Source organism: Triticum aestivum, chromosome 6D (assembly GCF_018294505.1).
Source record: "Triticum aestivum cultivar Chinese Spring chromosome 6D, IWGSC CS RefSeq v2.1, whole genome shotgun sequence".
NCBI lineage: Eukaryota > Viridiplantae > Streptophyta > Magnoliopsida > Poales > Poaceae > Triticum > Triticum aestivum.
In genome coordinates this window covers 189,269,715-189,294,172 of record NC_057811.1, presented here as the reverse complement: position 1 = coordinate 189,294,172, position 24,458 = coordinate 189,269,715, and positions in this window count along the sequence as shown.

Below are 24,458 nucleotides of genomic sequence, written 5' to 3'. Positions count from 1 at the left end.
TCATTCAGACCCTCGTTTGGCACCGGTATTATTATTCTTGCAGTTTCCTCTCGAGGAGTCATTCAGACCCTCGTTTGGCACCCAGTATTTATTTTGAGATTTCGGGAGGACTACCGCCCGACTTCTCTGTTATTTTTCCCCATGCATTGTTATCCCTATGTCTGCACGCACTTGTTAATCTGTTCATATGCATCATGTTTACATTTGTTATATCATATGTCCGAACTGTCTTGCGAGTACTTTCATAGTACTCACCTGGCTTGTTGATTTGGCCAGATGTTGACGAAGGCGATCTCCTGGATGAAGAGTTTGATAGCGAGTCCGACGCCTAGAGGAATCCCAGTCAGTCCCGTGCGATCCTGGATATTGGTCACTTGTATCATACACGCTTCCGCCACCCGCAATAAGTCTCCTCGAGCCTCACTCCGACGCTCGAAGAGCTGTAGTTTCCAGGAGTCATATCACCCACTTCGCAGTGATATTTCCACCATCATTGTTATCGTGAGTTAGTAGTTATGCCACCCTATCCGCCGTTATGTTTATCGGCGTTCTTGTAATAAATCGTTGAGCAGTCTCCGCTCAACCTTGTATTATATTCAGTACTCATGGTATTTTTCTTCTGTGACCAAGATATTGTCTACCAGTGAGAAGGAATTCTTCTTTACTGGTCCGTAAAAGGGATTGGTCTCTCAATAAATATTTTATTGAAAACCGGTCGTGACAAGCTTGGTATCAGAGCCAGGCTAACTGTAGGAAGCCACTAGGTGCGATCGCTAATCAGTGATTAGCGTATTTTATGCTTTTTCAGCATTTTGCAATTGTAGCTACTTTCTGTTGGTCATCATAAATTTATGACATGCTACTCAGAGTTTTTGCCTACTTTTGTAGATGGCTGGCAACAACTGCGAGACTCGGGTGTTCACGAACGTGCCCGAGGGGTTTGTCAAACTCCTCGTCTCCATCACCAAGCTTGCGATCAGGCCAGCGAGTCGTCTGGAGTTCACTCTTTATCAGCACAAGCTCAGCGACGACGTGTCTATATACCAGGCCGTGGTGCAATTCAAGGGAGGACGTTCTGCGTCTCGCCATTTCCGTTTTGTGGGAAGGGCCATGCCTACGGAGAGGCATGCCATGCAGATGGCGGCCCGTGAGGCAATAGCTCGCCTTCGGGACATCCTTCCTATGATGAAGACTCGTCGCTACCGCTACCTCCCTTGCCATGTGCCATACACTTGCCACTATGCGTTCGGGGAGAGCGAGATGAAGCCATCGAGATGGTCGTAGAGTACCTCAAGGCTCTGGAGGAATCCTTCGACAACCTCGTGGATGACCTTGTGGCTGCCCGCATGGACTTAGTCCGGGGCGGTCCTGCCTGCAGGAAGGAGCTTCTCCACACGGCACCGCCTCTGACATTCGTCTCATCCTCAGCATCTTATGCACCGGCCATCTTGGCCACTGCTCGCCGTCTGCCTACCACTGAGGAGTTCGACCGAGTCATCGCTCCTACTCCAGTCAGAGCTGCACCGCCTGCCACACACGCGCTGCCACCTGTCGCTCCCGCACCATCACCGCAGCGCAGTGCTACGCGCCAGGAGCCTGCTAGAGAGGAGGTGGAGGTTGATTCTCTTGCACCGCTAAGTCTTGCCCTCGGCAAGGGAAAGGACATCGTCACCATCTCCGACTGAGAGCACCGAGTAGCCGCGCGTTATGTCTGCTTGTATGATGTGTTTTATCTGTACGCTAGTTTGTATTAGTATGTTCGCTGTTTTTCGGAGTAGTATGCTAGTCTTAATAACATGTGAGGATTGTGTACGCACATCCTGAGTGCTGTATCATGTGTTTGCTTTTCGCGTGTAAAATTTGTGTTTAAGCAGTCATTTCTCCGAGCAAAACCGTTTATACTTTCTTGAAAAATTTTGAGGTCTTTTAAATGTTTGTCTTCGCAAGATTTTTCCGGGTGCCACACAGTTCTTCTCATGAGTTTTTGCTAAATAATACCCCAGAGTGGAAAATGTCTCGTCCATGGACTCGTTCCATGCCCAATCAGCCAAAAGAAGTTTATGGAACACAAACTAGCAACAACTTCACTCAGGGACAGTCCAGTCAACAAGACAGCGAAGCAGCCTTGTCTCAAGTATGCCGTCTCTTCGAACAAAGCCAGCAACAGCACCAGGAGATGATGAATCACGTCATCAATATGGGGAACCACCGTGAACCCTATCAACCGCATTCCAAGTTAGCTGAGTTACAGAAGACTCGCCCTTCAACTTTCGCTCACACTGATAGGCCGCTGGAAGCCGATGACTGGCTTCGTGTTATCGAGAGGAAGCTGATTATTGCCCAGTGCTCAGATCATGAGAAGGTGCTTTATGCACCACACTACCTTACTGGAGCAGCTGCAGCATGGTGGGAAAACTTCCTACACATGCATCCCAGTGAACACAACATCACCTGGGAAGAGTTCAAGGAAGGCTTCCGTGGGGCACACATCCCCAAGAGCATCATAAAAATCAAGAAGAGAGAATTTGATGACCTGAAGCAGAGAGGCATGTCAGTGACAGAATACAATGGTCAGTTTACCCAGCTATCTCGTTATGCCCACGATGAGCACATGACAGAGAGCAAGAAGATGGAAAAATTCCTGGACGGCCTGGCACCGGCACTAAAATGCCAACTGGTTGTACACACTTTCCCGGATTTCAAAACTCTGGTTGACAAGGCCATTACCTTGGAGAATGAGCGCCCCAGCCTGGAAGATATCCGTAAGCGAAAGAGGGACAAGACGACTCTTGCTCGCAACAACCGAAGCAAAACTGAGGTTCCAAGGACAGGAGCAAGGAAATCCACGACTACTGATTTAAGGCCCGTCAGGCAGTTTCCTGCCAGGGACAAGGAGTTCACGTACCATCCAGGGGTCACCTGCTATGCTTGCGGTGAAGAAGGGCACTATGCTAAACAATGCCCAAAGCCGAGGAACGCGGCCCCCAAGCCAAACAATGGTGGGAACAATCCAGCCCCCAAGCGCAACAATTTCAACCCCAGCAACAACCAGAGGAAGGGTCACCTGAACCATGTGACCAGGGAAGAATCTCAGAATGCCCCAGACATCGTGCTCGGTACGTTCCCTGTAAACACAGTACCTGCCACGGTTTTGTTTGATTCCGAAGCTTCCCATTCGTTCGTTTCGAAGAGTTTTGTTTTGCAACATGGTTTTCTGATACTTCCCTTGGAAAAATCTATGATCATCAAGTCCCCCGGAAATAAGAAAATTGCTCAGGGTTACTGCCAAGGAGTAATCATTGAGTTCGAAGGACTACAGTTCCAAGCAAATCTCATCGTGTTGGAGAATAAAGGACTGGATGTCATTTTAGGGATGGACTGGTTAACCACCAACAAAGGATTCATTGACTGTTTCAATCGGACCGTGATTCTCACTCACCATCACGGCAAGACAATAAAGTCACAGCTCAAGAAAGACCACGGTCACGGCAACCAAAGCTGAACAAAGTGGACATGTCAGAACTGAGAAAAGTTCCAGTGGTATGCGAATTTCCTGACGTATTTCCTGAAGAACTACCAGGCATGCCACCAGACCGAGAGATAGAGTTCAGCATTGAACTAGCACCTGGCACCGCTCCCATCTATAAGAAACCTTATAGAATGGCACCCTCAGAATTGGTGGAGTTGAAGAAGCAGATAAAGGAATTATTGGACAAAGGATTTATTCGAGCCAGCTCCTCACCATGGGGTTCGCCCGTTTTATTCGCCAAGAAAAAGGATGGGACACTGAGACTGTGTATAGACTATCGAGCCCTCAATATGGTCACCATCAAAAACAAATATCCGATGCCACGGATAAATGATTTGTTCGACCAGCTCGCACAAGCCAAGGTGTTCTCAAAAATTGATTTGAGATCGGGATATCACCAATTGAAAGTATGGACAGAAGATATCCCCAAGACAGCATTCACTTCTAGATATGTGTTATATGAGTTCACAGTGATGCCTTTTGGTCTAACGAACGCCCCCGCATATTTCGTCCACCTCATGAACAAAGTGTTCATGAAATTCATGGACAAATTTGTTGTGGTGTTCATCGACGATATTCTGGTATACTCGAGGACCCTAGAAGAGCATGCTGAACATCTCAGAATTGTTTTGGGAGAATTAAGGAAACATCAGTTGTACGCCAAATTTAGCAAATGTGAATTTTGGCTAAGGCAAGTTGGTTTCCTAGGCCATATATTGAACCAAGAAGGCGTGGTCGTAGACCCAGAAAAAGTCAAAGCCATACTTGACTGGAAGTCACCCGCCAACGTTACAGATGTACGGAGTTTCCTGGGAATGGCCAGATATTACAGAAGATTTATTGAAGGATTCTCCACTGTGGCAAAACCAATAACACAGTTGCTCAAGAAAGACAAGAAATTTGTATGGACGGAAGCATGCGAGAAAAGCTTCCAAGAACTCAAGAAGAAACTAACAACCGCACCGGTCCTAACCGTGCCAGACATATACAAGAGTTTTGAAGTATATTGTGACGCGTCCCGAAAAGGCCTCGGATGTGTACTAATGCAAGATGGCAAGGTTGTCGCGTATGCCTCCCGGCAGCTGCGAAAACATGAGGAAAATTACCCAACACATGACTTGGAGCTAGCAGGAGTCATACATGCACTCAAGGAGTGGAGGCACTTTCTGTTGGGAAATCACTGTGAAATATATACGGACCATAAGAGCCTTAAATATATTTTCACACAACCAGAGCTAAATTACGCCAACGACGCTGGTTGGAATTGGTCAAGGACTATGATGTCGGTATTCACTACCATCCAAGGAAAGCAAATATAGTGGCTGATGCCCTTAGTCGAAACCCCAGCCCGGACAATGACGATCCGCAAAACTTGAGGCCTGAGTTTCAGCAAGAGTTCGCCAGGCTCAACATGGTGTTAGTCACTGAAGGCACCACATCAAATCTGGAGATACAACCGACCCTAGTGGAACAGATTAAGAAGGCTCAACAGGGACATCCCAGCATCAAACGTATAAAGAAGAAAAAGAACCTTGGTAAGGCTTCAGAGTTCGTCACAGAGAGTGAAGGAATATTATGGTACGGAGACAGACTTTGCGTACCTAACATTGAGAAACTCAAGCGACAAATCTTAACCGAAAGCCACACCGCTCCATACTCGATCCACCCTGGAGGAACCAAGATGTACAAGGACATTCAGGAAAGATTTTGGTGGCATGGTATGAAAAGAGATATAGCCACATTTATTGCTTGTTGCGATTCATGTCAGCGCATCAAGGCCGAGCATCAAAAGCCAGCAGGGCTACTCCAACCAAACAGGATACCAGAGTGGAAGTGGGATGAAATAGGAATGGACTTCATTGTCGGATTACCCCGATCTCAACACGGAAATGATGCCATATGGGTCATCATAGATAGGCTGACCAAGGTAGCCCATTTCATTCCCGTGAAGACGACCTACTCCACTCAAAGGCTAGCCAAGCTTTATCTCTCTCGTATAGTCTGTCTGCATGGAGTCCCAAAGACTATAATATCCGACCGAGGCACTCAATTCGTCTCAAAATTTTGGGACCACCTGCAACAAGCTCTGGGCACGCAACTAGCTTTCAGTACAGCGTACCACCCTCAGACTGATGGACAAACGGAACGTGTGAACCAAATCCTAGAGGATATGCTGAGAGCCTGTGTGCTCACCTATGGGTCCAGTTGGGAAGAGAGTTTGCCGTATGCCGAGTTTGCTTACAACAACAGTTACCAAGCCAGCTTGCAAATGGCACCCTTTGAAGCGTTGTACGGGCGGAGGTGTCGTACCCCACTGAATTGGTCAGAAACAGGTGACAGCCGTATCTTCGGCCCAGACATGCTTAAAGAGGCCGAGGAGAAAGTTAAACAGATCAGGGACAGACTCAAGACAGCGCAGAGCCGACAAAAGAGCTACTACGATCAAAAACATCGTGAGGTCAGCTTTGAACCCGGTGATTCCGTATACCTACGAGTGTCTCCTATGAGGGGCCTGCAACGGTTCAAAATTAAGGGGAAGCTAGCCCCGAGATTTATCAGACCATTTCGTGTAGAGGCACGAAGAGGCACAGTGGCCTACAAACTAGACTTACCCAAGGAGCTGTCGGACGTCCATGACGTATTCCACGTCTCACAATTGAGAAAATGTGTAAGTAACCCGGAGAAGCATGTACCCCATGAGAGCATCGAGGTACAACTAGACCTCACCTACAGAGAAAGGCCAATAAAGATATTGGAGGAATCTGAACGGAGGACCCGACAGAAAACAACTAAATTTTTCAAAGTTCAGTGGAGCAACCACACTGAGTACGAAGCGACAAGGGAAAGGGAAGATTTTCTCCAGGCAGAATATCCATATTTATTCGAGGATCAGATGAAATCTCGAGGACGAGATTTTTCCTAAGGGGGTAGGTGTTGTGACACCCAAAAATTTCATTTGGTTTTTTTAAAATTCTTATTTGTCTTGGGGGAGGTGATTTAAATTTTTCCTTCAAAAGAACCCTCCCTTTCAAAATATTTTTTTATGGCAAGAGTTTTATTTGGATTTACCCAAGACTTGTTTTTGGTCTTGGAGTTTCTTGCTTTTATTTGGACTCAAACCAAAATGCTTTTCACTTGAGAAAAATGTCTTTGGAAGATTTCTTGAAAATACTCTATAGCTTTTGGAATAATCCTTTACCACTTTCAACAAATCCCTCTTGCCATGACCTTAGTGCAAACCCACTCTCCTAAACCTTCCCTCATCTTTGGATCATGATTTGCATCAAGTCCAGCAAGTTGAACCTCCCCATATGTTTATTTTTCCATTTTAAATTTTATCAAAACAATTTCTACCTTCTATTCTAGCCCTTGGAGATTTACAAAGGAGCTACCTTTTCTGTTTTGATTTTTGTCCTCAAACCAATTTCCCTTCCTAGTCCTTTGAACCCTCAACCAAGATCCATGAAGATCCACTGGTCTTCAGTTCGAAATTTTCAAACTACACTTGCTGCAAGTTTGGACCAGATTTGCCAAATTTGATGAAGTTTATTCAAATCCTTCTCCGAAAATTCCGAGTAAAATCAGGCAGCCTCTGCGAGCTTTGAGTGGTCACCTCACCAAGTCCCAGCCCCAGGAAAAATTTTCTTCATGCCAAATCATTCTGTCGAACACCTGCAGAGCATTGTCAATGTCAAGTTCAGAGATTCAGAGAACAGTTCAGTGATCTACTGTCGTTTTCTTCAGAACTTGTTGTCGATCTCGACAGTGCCCCGATGTCGCCCTGCTCCCCGTCCCCTCCCCCTTGTCCCTGCACCGCACGAGCGCCTGGAGCCTTGCGGACGTCGGTGACGAGCTGGAGGAGGTGCGCCGCCCCGTGACCGACGCCAGCGGCGGCTTTGCGGCCGCCAGAGAGAGGCGCAGCGCAGACGGCGCCACCCAGCGCCGCCCAAGCCACCGGAGAGCGCCGCGTGGTCTTCCACTCCCCAGTGCGCGCTGCCACCCTCGTCGTGAACCGCTGGGCGCGGAGCGCGCTCTCTGCCGCCGATGTGCCCGTGCGGCCACCCCACCGTGGACCGACGCCATTACGCCAAGACCAACCGGGATTTGCGGGGGAACGAGACCAGTAACTTCCACTGATGCTTCCTGGCCACCTAAACCTCCTGCCAATCCACTACATCGCCGTAATTGCTCGCCGGAGATTCTCCGTTCACGGCCACCCCCTCGATCCGCCTATAAATAGAGGCCCCGAGCTTCAACTCGAACCCACACCACCTCTCCACTCCACCTAGACCACACCAAGCCACTGGAAGAGCCCCGAGGAGGTCTCCTTCCTCAACTCCGGCCGCCGTGACCCGCAACGGGATCCAGCTCGATTCGCTCTCGTGCGTGCACCTCTGCCTCCCATCTCTTGCCAGTAGCTCCCCTACGCGTCCACTCTTCTGACCCGCGCTTCAGTTCGGAGTTTGCAGCACCCACCGGAGTTCTCCACCATCACCCGAGCCGCCGTCCGCCGGAGAAAGTGTCGCCGTCGACGTGGTGCTCTCCGTCGGTCGAGGCCACCACCCATCGACGCGGAAGGACACGCTGAAGCTCTTGGTACACTCCGATCTCCCTGTCTCGCCGTGGTTCGACGCGGCGACCACCGCAGTCTTCGGGCGCCGCCGAACTCTTTTAAACCTGACATGTGGACCCCCCTGTCAGCCTCTATTCTCTTCTCCCTCGAACCGTTTTCTGTTGGCGCCTTCGGGCAAATACTTTTCCCTTTTGAGCTGACGCATTTCTTTCCGAAGCGTTTTCTGTTTTCTCAGTTTGGCCCCTGGAACTTTTCTGTTTCATTACAGATGAGTCCCTGGACAGAAACCTTTATAACTTTTAAATAAAAAGCGATTTTTGAGTGATTCTTTTTCTGACAGTCTTATACTTTTGTCTAGTTTTTTATGGGATTTATTTGAAAAAAAATTTGGAGAAGGTTTTATGCACGCGTTGGTTTTCACGTTAGTGCCCGTTTTCGTTATGCCGTAGGTTCCGGAAGAGGTGACGGAGCCGCGAACTTCGCCGAGCTAGACTCCGACTTCTCCGAACCAGGCAAGCATGTTTGAACCTTTGATATGATGGGTGTTTTGCATGTTTGCGTGAAGGGTTGTGCGTGGCAAGTGGGTATCGGTGAGTATCTCGTTGCTTGTGAGGCAACTACCCGTGTGTTCCAAAGTTGCGATGATCTCTGGTGAGAGATGGCCTAATCATGTGGTGACATGAAGGGCAGCAAGGTGGTACTGTTGTAGCATACCAGCCTTGTGTCATCCGACAAATTCCGACGTTGACGTGGACGGATTCACGTTATCGTTCTTTTCCCTTCCGTGCTACCACATGTTTCTTTTGCCGAGATGCGGTTTAGTAAGTTGGTAACCTCTTTGCGTGTACACACCAAACAGAGGGGCCGGGATGATGGTTCCATGGCCCTGGATTAAAGCCAGTCATCCGGTCAGGGGGCATGGGTGTTTCCGGTTGGGACCGAGAGGGGGGCACCCCTTAGAGCGCGCATATTGAAATTTGATCCCATGCTACGCGAGGTTGTAGCCTCCCCGTCTCAAGGTTTTTCTTGAACGTTGCCGAGGGTGATTCCTGGCTTCGGATTGTTGAATGGGTGTGTACTGGTTAGATGTGTTTCTTCCAAAACACCATAAACGGAACTAGTCCCCGTGACTACTGAAATCCGTTGGCTGTGGTTAAAGTACAAACTCTGCAGAGTCAAATCCATCCGAGTCATCGTATCCATGGTCCAGTAAAGTGTTCAGCATATCCATGTCTATGTCGTAACCTCGCGGTATATCCTTCTGTTCGGTAAGCAAGCATGAGTAGTGAACTTAGCTGAACGTTATTCCTGTGGATGGACTAACCCGTTGTTTTACCTCATGTCTGATTATTCTCTTGATTTGATTCATAAGTTACTATGTTATGAATATAAGCCCTTTATGTGATGTCGCTCAGACGTCCGATTGCGGCATGTTTGTCTCTTACTTTCAATATAGGCCCTTTATGTGGTGTCGCCCCGACGCCCGACTGCGGCATTATTATTATTCTTGCAGTTTCGTCTCGAGGAGTCATTCAGACCCTCGTTTGGCACCGGTATTATTATTCTTGCAGTTTCCTCTCGAGGAGTCATTCAGACCCTCGTTTGGCGCCGGTATTATTATCCTTGCAGTTTCCTCTCGAGGAGTCATTCAGACCCTCGTTTGGCACCCAGTATTTATTTTGAGATTTCGGGAGGACTACCGCCCGACTTCTCTGTTATTTTTCCCCATGCATTGTTATCCCTATGTCTGCACGCACTTGTTAATCTGTTCATATGCATCATGTTTACATTGTTATATCATATGTCCGAACTATCTTGCGAGTACTTTCATAGTACTCACCTGGCTTGTTGATTTGGCCAGATGTTGACGAAGGCGATCTCCTGGATGAAGAGTTTGATAGCGAGTCCGACGCCTAGAGGAATCCCAGTCAGTCCCGTGCGATCCTAGATATTGGTCACTTGTATCATACACGCTTCCGCCACCCGCAATAAGTCTCCTCGAGCCTCACTCCGACGCTCGAAGAGCTGTAGTTTCCAGGAGTCATATCACCCACTTCGCAGTGATATTTCCACCATCATTGTTATCGTGAGTTAGTAGTTATGCCACCCTATCCGCCGTTATGTTTATCGGCGTTCTTGTAATAAATCGTTGAGCAGTCTCCGCTCAACCTTGTATTATATTCAGTACTCATGGTATTTTTCTTCTGTGACCAAGATATTGTCTACCAGTGAGAAGGAATTCTTCTTTACTGGTTCGTAAAAGGGATTGGTCTCTCAATAAATATTTTATTGAAAACCGGTCGTGACAAGCTTGGTATCAGAGCCAGGCTGACTGTAGGAAGCCACTAGGTGCGATCGCTAATCAGTGATTAGCGTCTTTTATGCTTTTTCAGCATTTTGCAATTGTAGCTACTTTCTGTTGGTCATCATAAATTTATGACATGCTACTCAGAGTTTTTGCCTACTTTTGTAGATGGCTGGCAACAACTACGAGACTCGGGTGTTCACGAACGTGCCCGAGGGGTTTGTCAAACTCCTCGTCTCCATCACCAAGCTTGCGATCAGGCCAGCGAGTCGTCCGGAGTTCACTCTTTATCAGCACAAGCTCAGCGACGACGTGTCTATGCACCAGGCCGTGGTGCAATTCAAGGGAGGACGTTCTGCGTCTCGCCATTCCTGTTTTGTGGGAAGGGCCATGCCTACGGAGAGGCATGCCATGCAGATGGCGGCCCGTGAGGCAATAGCTCGCCTTCGGGACATCCTTCCTATGATGAAGACTCGTCGCTACCGCTACCTCCCTTGCCATGTGCCATACACTTGCCACTATGCGTTCGGGGAGAGCGAGATGAAGCCATCGAGATGGTCGTAGAGTACCTCAAGGCTCTGGAGGAATCCTTCGACAACCTCGTGGATGACCTTGTGGCTGCCCGCATGGACTTAGTCCGGGGCGGTCCTGCCTGCAGGAAGGAGCTTCTCCACACGGCACCGCCTCTGACATTCGTCTCATCCTCAGCATCTTATGCACCGGCCATCTTGGCCACTGCTCGCCGTCTGCCTACCACTGAGGAGTTCGACCGAGTCATCGCTCCTACTCCAGTCAGAGCTGCACCGCCTGCCACACACGCGCTGCCACCTGTCGCTCCCGCACCATCACCGCAGCGCAGTGCTACGCGCCAGGAGCCTGCTAGAGAGGAGGTGGAGGTTGATTCTCTTGCACCGCTAAGTCTTGCCCTCGGCAAGGGAAAGGACATCGTCACCATCTCCGACTGAGAGCACCGAGTAGCCGCGCGTTATGTCTGCTTGTATGATGTGTTTTATCTGTACGCTAGTTTGTATTAGTATGTTCGCTGTTTTCCGGAGTAGTATGCTAGTCTTAATAACATGTGAGGATTGTGTACGCACATCCTGAGTGCTGTATCATGTGTTTGCTTTTCGCGTGTAAAATTTGTGTTTAAGCAGTCATTTCTCCGAGCAAAACCGTTTATACTTTCTTGAAAAAATTTGAGGTCTTTTAAATGTTTGTCTTCGCAAGATTTTTCCGGGTGCCGCACAGTTCTTCTCATGAGTTTTTGCTAAATAATACCCCAGAGTGGAAAATGTCTCATCCGTGGACTCGTTCCATGCCCAATCAGCCAGAAGAAGTTTATGGAACACAAACTAGCAACAACTTCACTCAGGAACAGTTCCTACTACTTCCGTATCTCGAAACTAGGCTTTCTCTTCTTTCCTACGGGGTTAAGAAACTAGGCTTTCTCTTCTTTCTATCAGGATCACGTGTTACTAATCCGTAGACTTATAGGAATGATGGATTCAAGTCTCAGTTCAGTTCCTACTACTTCCGTATGTTGACAGTTGGTCTCGGAACCTTGATATTGTGATGATCGAGTGGTTACGCCACCATTTTGCAGGATGTTTCAAATCTTTTGAGAATTTACAGCCGTTATGATGTCCGAGTCATCCCAGGTTTCTAACTAGTCTGATGCATTTGCAAATCCCTTCTTTCCGTTGCCGATGTTTCTTTGGGCCAGTTTAACCACACTAATCGGTGAGTTGAGGTACTCTGTTGCCTCGACATATATGTTGGAGCAATTATTATGACCCTAGGTGTCTTAGAGGATCACCTAGTAATCTAGCCACGTTTTGTGTTTCCAGTGTGATGATTCTCGCCGCCATTCTCGAAAGCATCCCGTGATGCTATTTAGTTAGTAGGCCTTCTATTTCTGGGTTCTTGAACCCGAGATTCACTCTACTTACTTCATGTTGATAGTGTTTGCTAGTTCCTTTAGGATATTAGTAACCTTTGCGATAGTCCTTGAGGTCCGTGGTATTTCCCTCTTCCAAATACCATGAACTATTTATGGCAAAAGTTCCTCGTTGAACCGAAAGATCACAACTAGAGTGCTCTTGATGAGTTCCCGATTCTATGTTGTGACTCTGCCAGTCCTACCTTTCTGCATGGGTTATCCGGAAGAAACGTGTTGAATTTGTTCAACGTGCTAACCGATGCATCTACAACTTAAAGAAATCATATGTTCCTTTGAGTTATTCTCTTTAGTTGTATTATGACCTGTGTCTATCATAAGATAGTAAAGAGCATGTCTTGCATTCATGTTAATCAATGCCTATTATTCTTGTGGTCCGTCAAGCCGTTCTATTTTAGAATGATTAGCAGAAACAAACTCCAGTACCTCATCCATATCTTGGACCGGTCCAAGTAGTTGTATTCCGCAGATCAAAATGCCAACCCAGCTTTTGTTCTATTCTACCTCGGAGTATTACCCCCTTTATGTCAGGATTGCCATGAAAGTTGCAGCATCTCTCATGAATTCTTGACGCAGTGATACTTCTTGCCATCATTTTTCATTCCTTGGTCCCGTGTTGTCGCAACCAGAATGCCGACAAGTGAGCCATGATGTGTGAAATCAATACTCCTAGCAACCGTGTTGCTTGGTAGTTAATGAACAATAATTTCATTCTTAGTGTGTTGGTTACTGAATCACCATCCTGAGATTGATTGTGCTACCTAGTCCGTTCTTCCTGGTGCACTTTTCGATCAATGAGTTAGGACTGTATCCATCCCTTGCTCTTCTGATCATGTCGTCTTGCCTTGAAAAGCAAGATTGTTCTCGAGCTTAATAACATATCGGAGGTTCGTGATTTTCTGAATATCTTCTCGGAAGTATTACCAGGTTTTCACCTGACCGCTATGTTGGGTTCGTGATCAAGTTTGGTTTTTCATAAACCACCCTTTCTCCAAGGATCTGTGTTGGATACCCCTGGGCTAGTTGGTTAAGCTAAACAACAACTTGTAGAGTTGGAAGATAAAAGCTTGTCTGACTTAGTTCATTTCAAGGGATATCTTGGGTGTATATGTTGTAGAAAGATAATATCCTCATCAGTTATTCCCCGTGATCAATTGTTGGAGCTATTGTCCTATCCAGTCTTTGATTTGAGTATGGGTTATCATCAAATCAAATCAGAACCAATGATGTTCGTAATGTTGTCTTACTCATGGTTGTTTCCTCGAGCATACAACATTATATGTTTTGGGTCTGACCAATACTAACACATTATTCACATAATGATGGAATTCCAGTGATATGGAAATTCTGATGAGTTGCTGTTGAGCCCATCACCAGCATCTTGTCTCCTACATGATTCATGTGGAACGTTGAGCTAGTGTTGGAAACTTTCTAAGAATTGCCTTCGTGTTCCGCTCATGAGGTATATGTTTGGGTGAAAGGAGTGATTTTCTCCAAGTTCACATGCATTAGATGTAAGTTGCCGCCACGAATTTGAGAAAGGTTTGTTTTGTTTCCTATGGTACCATCCCAAGTCAGTTATGCATGTGCGAATGTATTCTATGGTTTGGTAGATTAATTACCTCCACTCCATATGGATTCCCTAGCGCACCAAGCCACTGATTGAATTGTTTAAGGAGAAGAAGCTCCTTTTTAAGAGCTAACCCGGGCTTATAAAAGGACTTCGATATCCTCATTGATGGTTCCCCACCTTAACTCGATAGTGTTTTATTATAAGACTTCTACGTGGTCATGCTTGTCTGGGACAGCGTGTTCCCATGTGTGTAGCAGAACCAGCTCATGTTTTGGAGCTTACTATCATAGTTCATTTCCCTAGAATCTCGCAACGTCATCTCGTCGATTTTTGTTGCAAACTTTCTTTTAGACATGCTGAGTCTGAAGTATCCTATCACCAATCGGATCTGAATCTCAGGCAGATATGATGGTTGGAACATTCCCAATAGTTGCATTTTGTTCCCAGCTTGCACTGCCATTGTGCCAATTCCCCATAGGCTGCCCTTCTCGGCAGTTGCTGTCAAATATCATCTTCAAAAGTGGACATACCATGGGTCCCATCCATTTCCGATGATAAGCAAAATCATCCATTGCGTTGTCTTCAACAAGGTAGTCCACATCATCCATTCTAGTCCGAGTATGTCATTATTTTGAACTCCTTCAAACGATCGTTTGTGAATTTCCTTAGGCTGGTATAGAGAGTTCAAATGATCTCTGTATCAAAAGTAATTCTTTTTGCCGCTTATGGGAATAATTTTACGAGTCACCTCTCCCAAGGTGCCCCATTATGGGATCATGGTAATTGTTTCCTCGCTACTTTGAAACCCTCGTCAAATTGTTTCTTCCGTCCCTCCTGATGCATGTTTTGCCTCTCAGCTCCAGAGATGTTTCTACGTCTCATTCCGTGAGTTGATCTTGTGATCATTAAGATGATCCTAAGTTGCTCAAACCTCAAGAAGATCGATTCTTCTAAAATTCTCCCTTTCTTCTCGTTGTCATGTTGGATGTAGTTCTCAAAGCAAGACATCGAGATCAAGGTGATGCAATGAATCAACATCCTCGAGAAAGACATCTGGATCGTGAAGATTGTGTTAGCTTGTGTCCCTTTGTCTTCTTACCTCATGACTTGAATCTCGGGACGAGATTCTTGTTTAGTAGGGGTGAGTTTTCACATCCCTAGATCTGGTTTGCACTAGGCTAGCCCTTCATGTGTGCATCATGTTTAAATTTCTCAGAAACTTGAAATGGGGATGGCAGAAACCCCCAGCACCACTTAAACCAACTAGGGTTTACTAAAATCCTTTTCAATGAACCTAAAATGCCTTCCTAAAATGTTCGTCATCTTTCCTTGGTCTAGAACCTCTGACAAAAATGGTGCACACTTTTCTAGGACATCATAAGGTCACTGGATTAAATCATATGTTATTTGCATTTGGATATTTAAATGCTATAAAATATTTTAAATGTCCAAATAATCATACACTGAAATGTTTACTGTTGGTTATATTCCAAACAGTAGCTACAGTCAGTTGCATGATTTTTGAAAGTGCCTAGCTATTTTTAATAAAGCCCTAAAGTTTACAGAATAATAGAAAACGAGAAATAAAAGAGAGAGACAGAAGAACTACCTAGCCCACCTACCTGTAGCCGGCCCAGCTCGCTGGCCCAGCCCACCTGGCGCCTCCTGTCATCTTCCTCCCTGAGCCAGTAGGCAGAGCGTGTGGCTGCCACGCGCGTGCACACGCCGCCACCCCCTGCCTCTCTGCACGCTTCCCCGACCCCCTGGAGATGCCACGCACCTCCCTGGCGCCACGTCCACTTCTCCCTCCGTCCCTATCCTCCTCTGCTCTCTCTCCCTCCCGCGACCGAACACCACCATTGCCGCCGCTCGCCTTTGCCGCGGTAACTGCCGCTGCCCCGCCCCTACCAACATGTCCACGGCCTCCGCCTCATCGCCATCGCCCTCTCCGTCAACGCACACGACGCCAAACGTCCCCAAGTGACAACCCCGAGCTCGTCCCCGACTACAGCCGCTGGAGATCCCCCTCGCTGCCTCGCTCAGCTCCGACCTTCTCCAAGCCCGCCGTCTGCTTCACTACATCCGCCGTGAGCCACTGACCATCCTACCCCTCTCCGTTCTTTCTTCCACTCGACGTAGTGGCCGCACCAAGCACAACCGCACTCGCTGCCGCCTGAGCTCGCCGCCGACGTGGCTCCGGCCACGCAACGGCCTCACCACCGTGCCCAACACACTCACCGCACCGCGTAGGCTTCGTAGGAGCTAGCTCCGAGCCTCCACGAGCACCGCAACGGCGAGTTCGAGCTCGCTCGAGCTCCGGCCGCCGCAAAGCTCATCGCCGGTGCCCCAGCAGGCCACCCCAGCTCCAGCCGCCACCACCACTGGATGCGCCCCTCCGCCAGCTCCCCATAGATGCTCCCCGCGTGCCAAATCGGGCCCTGCAGCGAAATCCCGACTCCATCCGTCGCGGATTTGGTCCCCAGCGGTTAAACGCCGGTAGCTGATGTGGCAGCATTAGCTTAGGTGTTAATCATGTTTAGTTAGTACAATGTATCAATGACATGTGGGTCCCTAAGCTTAATTAGGTTAGTCTAAATATCCTGTTTAGGTTAGTGCTAATCTTGCGGACCCCACGTGTCAGCTTTGACTTTGGCCAAGTCAGCGTTGACCGGTCCCACCTGTCATGCACCCAAACCAGCCCTGAGTCACTGACCAATGGGTCCCACTGGTCAGGTTTGACCTGGCTGGCCTAGTTGACCTGCTGACATCAGCCTTGTGCAATGCTGACGCAGTAAAGCATTTTCTGGATTTAAGTTTATTCAGGAAATTCTAGAAAATACTATAAACTTCAAAAAATCATAGAAATTATTCTGAACTCCAAATGCAAAGATTTATATATGAAAAATGATCAGAAAAATCAAATCTATCCATCTGTACTGGTTTCATGCATGTCTACACAACTTAACCTTGCTGTTTAGATCAAAACATGATAATGCACTTTATAAGTTCTTAGTTTGAATTTGAATTTGAACCTTTAGTTCAAATCAACTCAAACCCTTCTGTTCTTAGCTGCATTAGCTCAAATCACAGCATACTGACATGTCAGGATCATGCATCATATTATGCATTGCATTGATTGTGTTCTTTCTCTGTTGCCGGTGTTGTTCCCCCTCGGTAGACTTTGTTCCGATGCTGTGATCGATGACACCGATGAGGAACTATACTATCTTCAGAAGTGCCAGGCAAGCAAAAACCCCTTGTTCATTCTGTTACAATCCCACTCTCTCGCTCCTGCTCTCTTTTACTGCATTAGGACAACATCGATTCAACTGTTACATGCTGTGGTAGCTGAACATATTTTCCTCTATATGACATGTCATTGCCACAGTAAATAGATGAAACCCACTAGCATGAGTAGGAGTTGTTTGACCCCTGATGTGCATACTCATTCATGCTTGTTTGTCATGCCTGCTACTGCTTAGAGTTGAGTCTGGTCCGATTCACCGGGAATGAATTGGAATGGTGATGAACATGTCCTACTGTGTGTGAGCTAAGTGTGTGAACACGATTTGGTAACGGTAGCAGTGAGAGGCCATGTAGGAGTACATGGTGGGTTGTCTCATTGAAACCGTCCTCAGGAACTGAGTTCTGTGTTTGTGATCCATGAACATCTACTACCACACGTTGGGCCCTGAAATATGACCCCGCTCGACTTATTAACCGCCCCTGTCCTCTGTCCAGGAGTTGCAACTAGTTTCTGGTGTTTGTAGGATATGTGTTGGAGGCCGTGCGTAGCGCTGACCCTAGGGGTGGGCTATGATGCAGTAGATACACTGTGGCATGGTGTACCGGGCGCCCGTTTGGTGTCTCAGGAAGCCTACACACATCGTTTGGGGCTGTGAGCGAAACCCAAGCCGGATCTCCTCGCGGATGGAACCCGAATAGGCGATAAACCTGGACTAGAGACTTGTGTGGTTAGTCAGGTCGTGGTCTACACCCACGTCAGCTTTCGCTTGAAGTCAGCCGAGCACATGTCGTGTGCAGACGCGAAGTGGTGGAAACATGTGTGAAGAAGTACACCCCTGCAGGGTTATAACTGATTTATTTGAATAGCCGCATCCGCGGTAAAGGACCTCTGGGTTGCCTATACAGTTCATAGACAAGTGAAATTGGATACTCTAAAATGCGCAACATAAGCGTGAGTGCTATGGATGGTGTTCTCTTAGGGAGACGGGACCGGATCCATAGTGGTGTATTGATATGGTGAATATGTGGACTCGTGTGCGCCACCTCAAATGAGTTACTTGCAGTCGTAGTTCGGGATAGCCACTGAGTCAAAGCTGGCTTGCTGCAGTTAAACTCCACCACCCCCTTTCTTGATACCGATGCATATGTAGCTAGTTCTGGTGTAAGTCTTGCTGGGTACATTTGTACTCACGTTTTCTTAATTTATGTTTTTGCAGAGAGATTTTAGTCTCACTAGTAGTTCCACATGGACTTCAACGTTTAGCTTGATACCTCAGCTACGATCTTGTGCCCTCGGCAGGATCTGGTAGTTAGTTAGGCTTCTCAGCCTTTTTCATTTGTAGATGCCTGTTCTCAGACATGTTAAGCTTCTGCACGTGCTTTGACTTCTTTGCTCTGAATGTTGGGTCATGAGACCCATGTTTGTAATATCTCACTCCTCGGAGCCTAATGAATAAATAGTTTGAGTCGTAGAATTTTGCTGTGATGCCATGTTGTATTTACACATATCAAGCATATTGTGTGTATGATTGAAATGCTAGGTATGTGTGGGATCCGACAACCTAGTTGTCTATCCTTGGTAGCCTCTCTTATGGAGAAATTTAGTCTGGTGCTTCCACCGAGCCATGGTAGTCTGCTACAGCCCGGTTTACCGGAGTCCTGCTAGCCCAGTTACTACTGCTCCGGAACACCTAGACTGGCCAACATGTGTCCCACTTCGTTCCTGTGTCTGTCCCTTCGGGGAAATGTCATGCGGTGACTTCGGGAGTCCTGCTAGCCTGCTACAGCTCGGGTTCCCGGAGTCCTATTAGCCTAGTTGCTACAGCCCGGATTCACACGCTGATGACCGACACGTTCGAGGCTGGGTCATGTATGCCTGTCCCCGTAAGTTAGTGCCACTTTGGGTTCACGACTAGTCATGTCGGCCCGGGTTCTTTGTCATTTGGATGCTAGCGACACTAGCATATACGTGAGCCAAAAGGCGCAAACGATCCCGGGCCAGGTGCTACCTCTTGAGCACTGCGTTGGTTTTCCCTTGAAGAGGAAAGGGTGATGCAGCAAAGTAGCGTAAGTATTTCCCTCAGTTTTTGAGAACCAATGTATCAATCCAGTAGGAGGCCACGCACGAGTCCCTCGCACCTACACAAACAAATAAATCCTCGCAACCAACGCGATAAGGGGTTGTCAATCCCTACACGGTCACTTACGAGAGTGATATCTGATAGATATGATAAGATAATATTTTTGGTATTTTTATGATAAAGATGCAAAGTAAAGAAAGTAATATAAAAACGGCACTAGAAATAACTTGCTGACGGAAGATTAATATGATGGAAAATGGACCCAGGGGCCATAGGTTTCACTAGTGGCTTCTCTCAAGAGCATAAGTATTTACGGTGGGTGAACAAATCACTGTTGAGCAATTGACAGAATTGAGCATAGTTTTGAGAATATCTAGGTATGATCATGTATATAGGCATCACGTCCGAGACAAGTAGACCGACTCCTGCCTGCATCTACTACTATTACTCCACACATCGACCGCTATCCAGCATGCATCTAGAGTATTAAGTTCATAAGAACAGAGTAATGCTTTAAGCAAGATGACATGATGTAGAGGGATAAACTCATGCAATATGATATAAACCCCATCTTGTTATCCTCGATGGCAACAATACAATACGTGCCTTGCTGCCCCTTCTATCACTGGGAAAGGACACCGCAAGATTGAACCCAAAGGTAAGCACCTCTCCCATTGCAAGAAAGATCAATCTAGTAGGCCAAACTAAACTGATAATTCGAAGAGACTTGCAAAGATAACCAATCATACATAAAAGAATTCAGATGATTCAAATATTTTTCATAGATAAACTTGATCATAAACCCACAATTCATCGGTCTCAACAAACACACCGCAAAAGAAGATTACATCGAATAGATCTCCACAAGAGAGGGGGAGAACATTGTATTGAGATCCAAAAAGAGAGAAGAAGCCATCTAGCTGATAACTATGGACCCGAAGGTTTGAGGTAAACTACTCACACATCATCGGAGAGGCTATGGTGTTGATGCAGAAGCCCTCCGTGATCGATGCCCCCTCCGGCGGAGCTCCGAAACAGGCCCCAAGATGGGATCTCACGGGTACAGAAGGTTGCAGCGGTGGAATTAGGTTTTTGGCTCCGTATTTGGTAGTTTGGGGGTACGTAGGTATATATAGGAGGAAGGAGTACGTCGGTGGAGCAACATGGGGCCCACGAGGGTGGAGGGCGTGCCCAGGGGGTAGGCGCGCCCCCTACCTCGTGGCTTCCTGGTAGCTTTCTTGACGTAGGGTCCAAGTCCTCTGGATCATGTTCGTTCCAAAAATCACGTTCCCGAAGGTTTCATTCCGTTTGGACTCCGTTTGATATTCTTTTTCTGCGAAACTCTAAAATAGGCAAAAAAACAGCAATTCTGGGCTGGGCCTCCGGTTAATAGGTTAGTCCAACAAATAATGTAAAAGTGGATAATAAAGCCCAATAATGTCCAAAACAGAAGATAATATAGCATGGAGCAATCAAAAATTATAGATACGTTGGAGACGTATCAAGCATCCCCAAGTTTAATTCCTGCTCGTCCTCGAGTAGGTAAATGATAAAAACAGAATTTTTGATGTGGAATGCTACTTGGCATAATTTCAATGTAATTCTTCTTAATTGTGGTATGAATATTCAGATCCGAATGATTGAAGATAAAAGTTCAATATTGACATAAAAATAATAATACTTCAAGCATACTAACTAAGCAATTATGTCCTCTCAAAATAACATGGCCAAAGAAAGTTCATCCCTACAAAATCATATAGTTTAGTCATGCTCCATTTTCGTCACACAAGAATACTCTCATCATGCACAACCCCGATGACAAGCCAAGCAATTGTTTCATACTTTAGTAATCTCAAACTTTTTCAACCTTCACGCAATACATGAGCGTGAGCCATGGATATAGCACTATGGGTGGAATAGAATATGATGATGGGGGTTATGTGGAGAAGACAAAAAAGGAGAAAGTCTCACATGAACGAGGCTAATCAATGAGCTATGGAGATGCCCATCGATTGATGTTAATGCAAGGAGTAGGGATTGCCATGCAACGGATGCACGAGAGCTATAAATATATGAAAGCTCAACAAAAAAAACTAAGTGGGTGTGCATCCAACTTGCTTCCTCACGAAGACCTAGGGCACTTGAGGAGGCCCATTGTTGGAATATACAATCCAAGTTCTATAATGAAAAATTCCCACTAGTATATGAAAGTGACAAAACAAGAGACTCTCTATCATGAAGATTATGGTGCTACTTTGAAGCACAAGTGCGGTAAAAGGATAGTAACATTGTCCCTTCTCTCTTTTTCTCTCATTTTTTTGGGCCTTCTCTTTTTTTACGGCCTTTCTCTTTTTTTTCTATTCCTCACTTGGGACAATGCTCTAGAAAATGATGATCATCACACTTCTATTTATTTACAACTCAATGATTACAACTCGATACTAGAACAGAGTATGACTCTATATGAATGCCTCTGGCGGTGTACCGGGGTATGCAATGAACCAAGAGTGACATGTATGAAAGAATTCTGAACGGTAGCTTTGCCACAAATACTATGTCAACTACATGATCATGCAAAGCAATATGACAATGATGAACGTGTCATGATAAACGGAATGGTGGAAAGTTGCATGGCAATATATCTTGGAATGGCTATGGAAATGCCATAATAGGTAGGTATGGTGGCTATTTTTAGGAAGATATAAGGAGGTTTATGTGTGAAAGAGCGTATCATATCACAGGGTTTGGATGCACCGGCGAAGTTTGCAACAACTCTCAATGTGAGAAAGGGCAATGCACGGTACCGAAGAGGCTAGCAATGATGGAAAGGTGAGAGTGCGTATAATCCATGGACTCAACATTAGTCATAAAGAACTCACATACTTATTGCAAAAATCTACAAGTAATCAAAAACTGAGCACTACGCGCATGCTACTAGGGGGATAGATTGGTAGGAAAAGACCATCGCTCGTCCCCGACCGCCACTCATAAGGAGGACAATAAAAGAACACCTCATGGTTCAAATTTGTTACATAATGTTTACCATACGTGCATGCTACGGGACTTGCAAACTTCAACACAAGTATTTCTCAAATTCACAACTACTCAACTAGCACATCTTTGATATCACTACCTCCATGTCTCAAAACAATCATGAAGCATCAAACTTCTCTTAGTATTCAAAACACTCATAAGAATTTTTTTACTAACCTTGAATACCTAGCATATTAGGATTATTTAAGCAAATTACCATGCTATTTAAGACTCTCAAAATAATCTAAGTGAAGCATGAGAGATCAATAGTTTCTATAAAACAAATCCACCACCGTGCTCTAAAAGATATAAGTGAAGTACTAGAGCAAAAACTATATAACTCAAAAGATATAAGTGAAGCACGTAGAGTATTCTAATAATTTCCGAATCATGTGTGTCCCTCTCAAAAGGTGTGTACAGCAAAGATGATTGTGGTAAACTAAAAAGCAAAGACTCAAATCATACAAGACGCTCCAAGCAAAACACATATCATGTGGTGAATAAAATATAGCTCCAAGTAAAGTTACCGATGGAAGTAGACAAAAGAGGGGTTGCCTTCCGGGGAATCCCCAAGCTTTGGCTTTTAGGTGTCCTTAGAGTATCTTGGGGGGCCATGGGCATCCCCAAGCTTAGGCTCTTGCCACTCCTTGTTCCATAATCCATCAAATCTTTCACCCAAAACTTGAAAACTTCACATCACAAAACTCAGCAGAAAATCTCGTGAGCTCCGTTAGCGAAAGAAAGCAAAAGACCACTTCAAGGTACTGTAATGAACTCATTATTTATTTATATTGGTGTTAAAACTACTGTATTCCAACTTCTCTATGGTTTATAAACTATTTTACTAGCCATAGATTCATCAAAATAAGCAAACAACACACGAAAAACAGAATCTGTCAAAAACAGAACAGTCTGTAGTAATCTGTAACTAACGCAAACTTATGGAACTCCAAAAAATCATCCAAAATAGGACGACCTAGACAATTTGTTTATTGATCAGCAGCAATTGGAATCAATATTTTATCACGTTCTGGTGATTTTGAACAATTATTTTCGTGAACAGAAAGTTTCTGGAATTTTCTGCAAGATCAAATAACTATCATCCAAGAAGATCCTATAGGTTAAACTTGGCACAAACACTAATTAAAACATAAAAACACATATAACCAGAGGCTAGAACAAATATTTATTCCTAAGCAGAAGCAAAAAGAAAAAAACTATAAAAAAATTGGGTTGCCTCCCAACAAGCGCTATTGTTTAACGCCCCTAGCTAGGCATAAAAGCAAAGATAGATCTAGGTATTGCCATCTTTGGTAGGCAATCCATAAGTGGCTCTCATAATAGAATCATATGGTAATTTTATTTTCTTCCTAGGGAAGTGTTCCATGCCTTTCTTTAATGGAAATTGGAATCTAATATTCCCTTCCTTCATATCAATAATTGCACCAATCGTTCTAAGGAAGGGTCTACCAAGAATAATAGGACATGAAGGATTGCAGTCTATGTCAAGAACGATAAAATGTACGGGCACATAGTTCCTATTTGCAACAATAAGAACATCATTAATTATTCCCATAGGTTTCTTAATAGTGAAATTGGCAAGGTGCAAGTTTAAAGAGCAATCATCAAAATCACGGAAACCTAGCAAATCACACAAAGTTTTTGGAATCATGGAAACACTAGCACCCAAATCACACAAAGCATAGCATTCATGATCTTTAATCTTAATTTTAATAGTAGGTTCCCACTCATCATAAAGTTTTCTAGGGATAGAAACTTCCAACTCAAGAGTTTCTTCATAAGATTGCATCAAAGTATCAACGATATCTTTGGTAAAGGCTTTATTTTGACTATAAGCATGAGGATAATTTAGCACGTATTGCAACAAGGAAATACAATCTATCAAAGAGCAATTATCATAATTAAATTCCTTGAAATCCAAAATAGTGGGTTCATTAATATCTAATGTTTTGATCTCTTCAATCCCACTTTTATCAATTTTAGCATCAAGATCTAAAAACTCCGAATTTTTGGAACGCCTTCTAGGTAAAGGTGGATCATATTCAGTCCCATCATTATCAAGATTCATATTGCAAAACAAATATTTTATAGGGGACACATCAATAACTTTTAGATCTTCATCTTTATTTTCAAAGTGTTC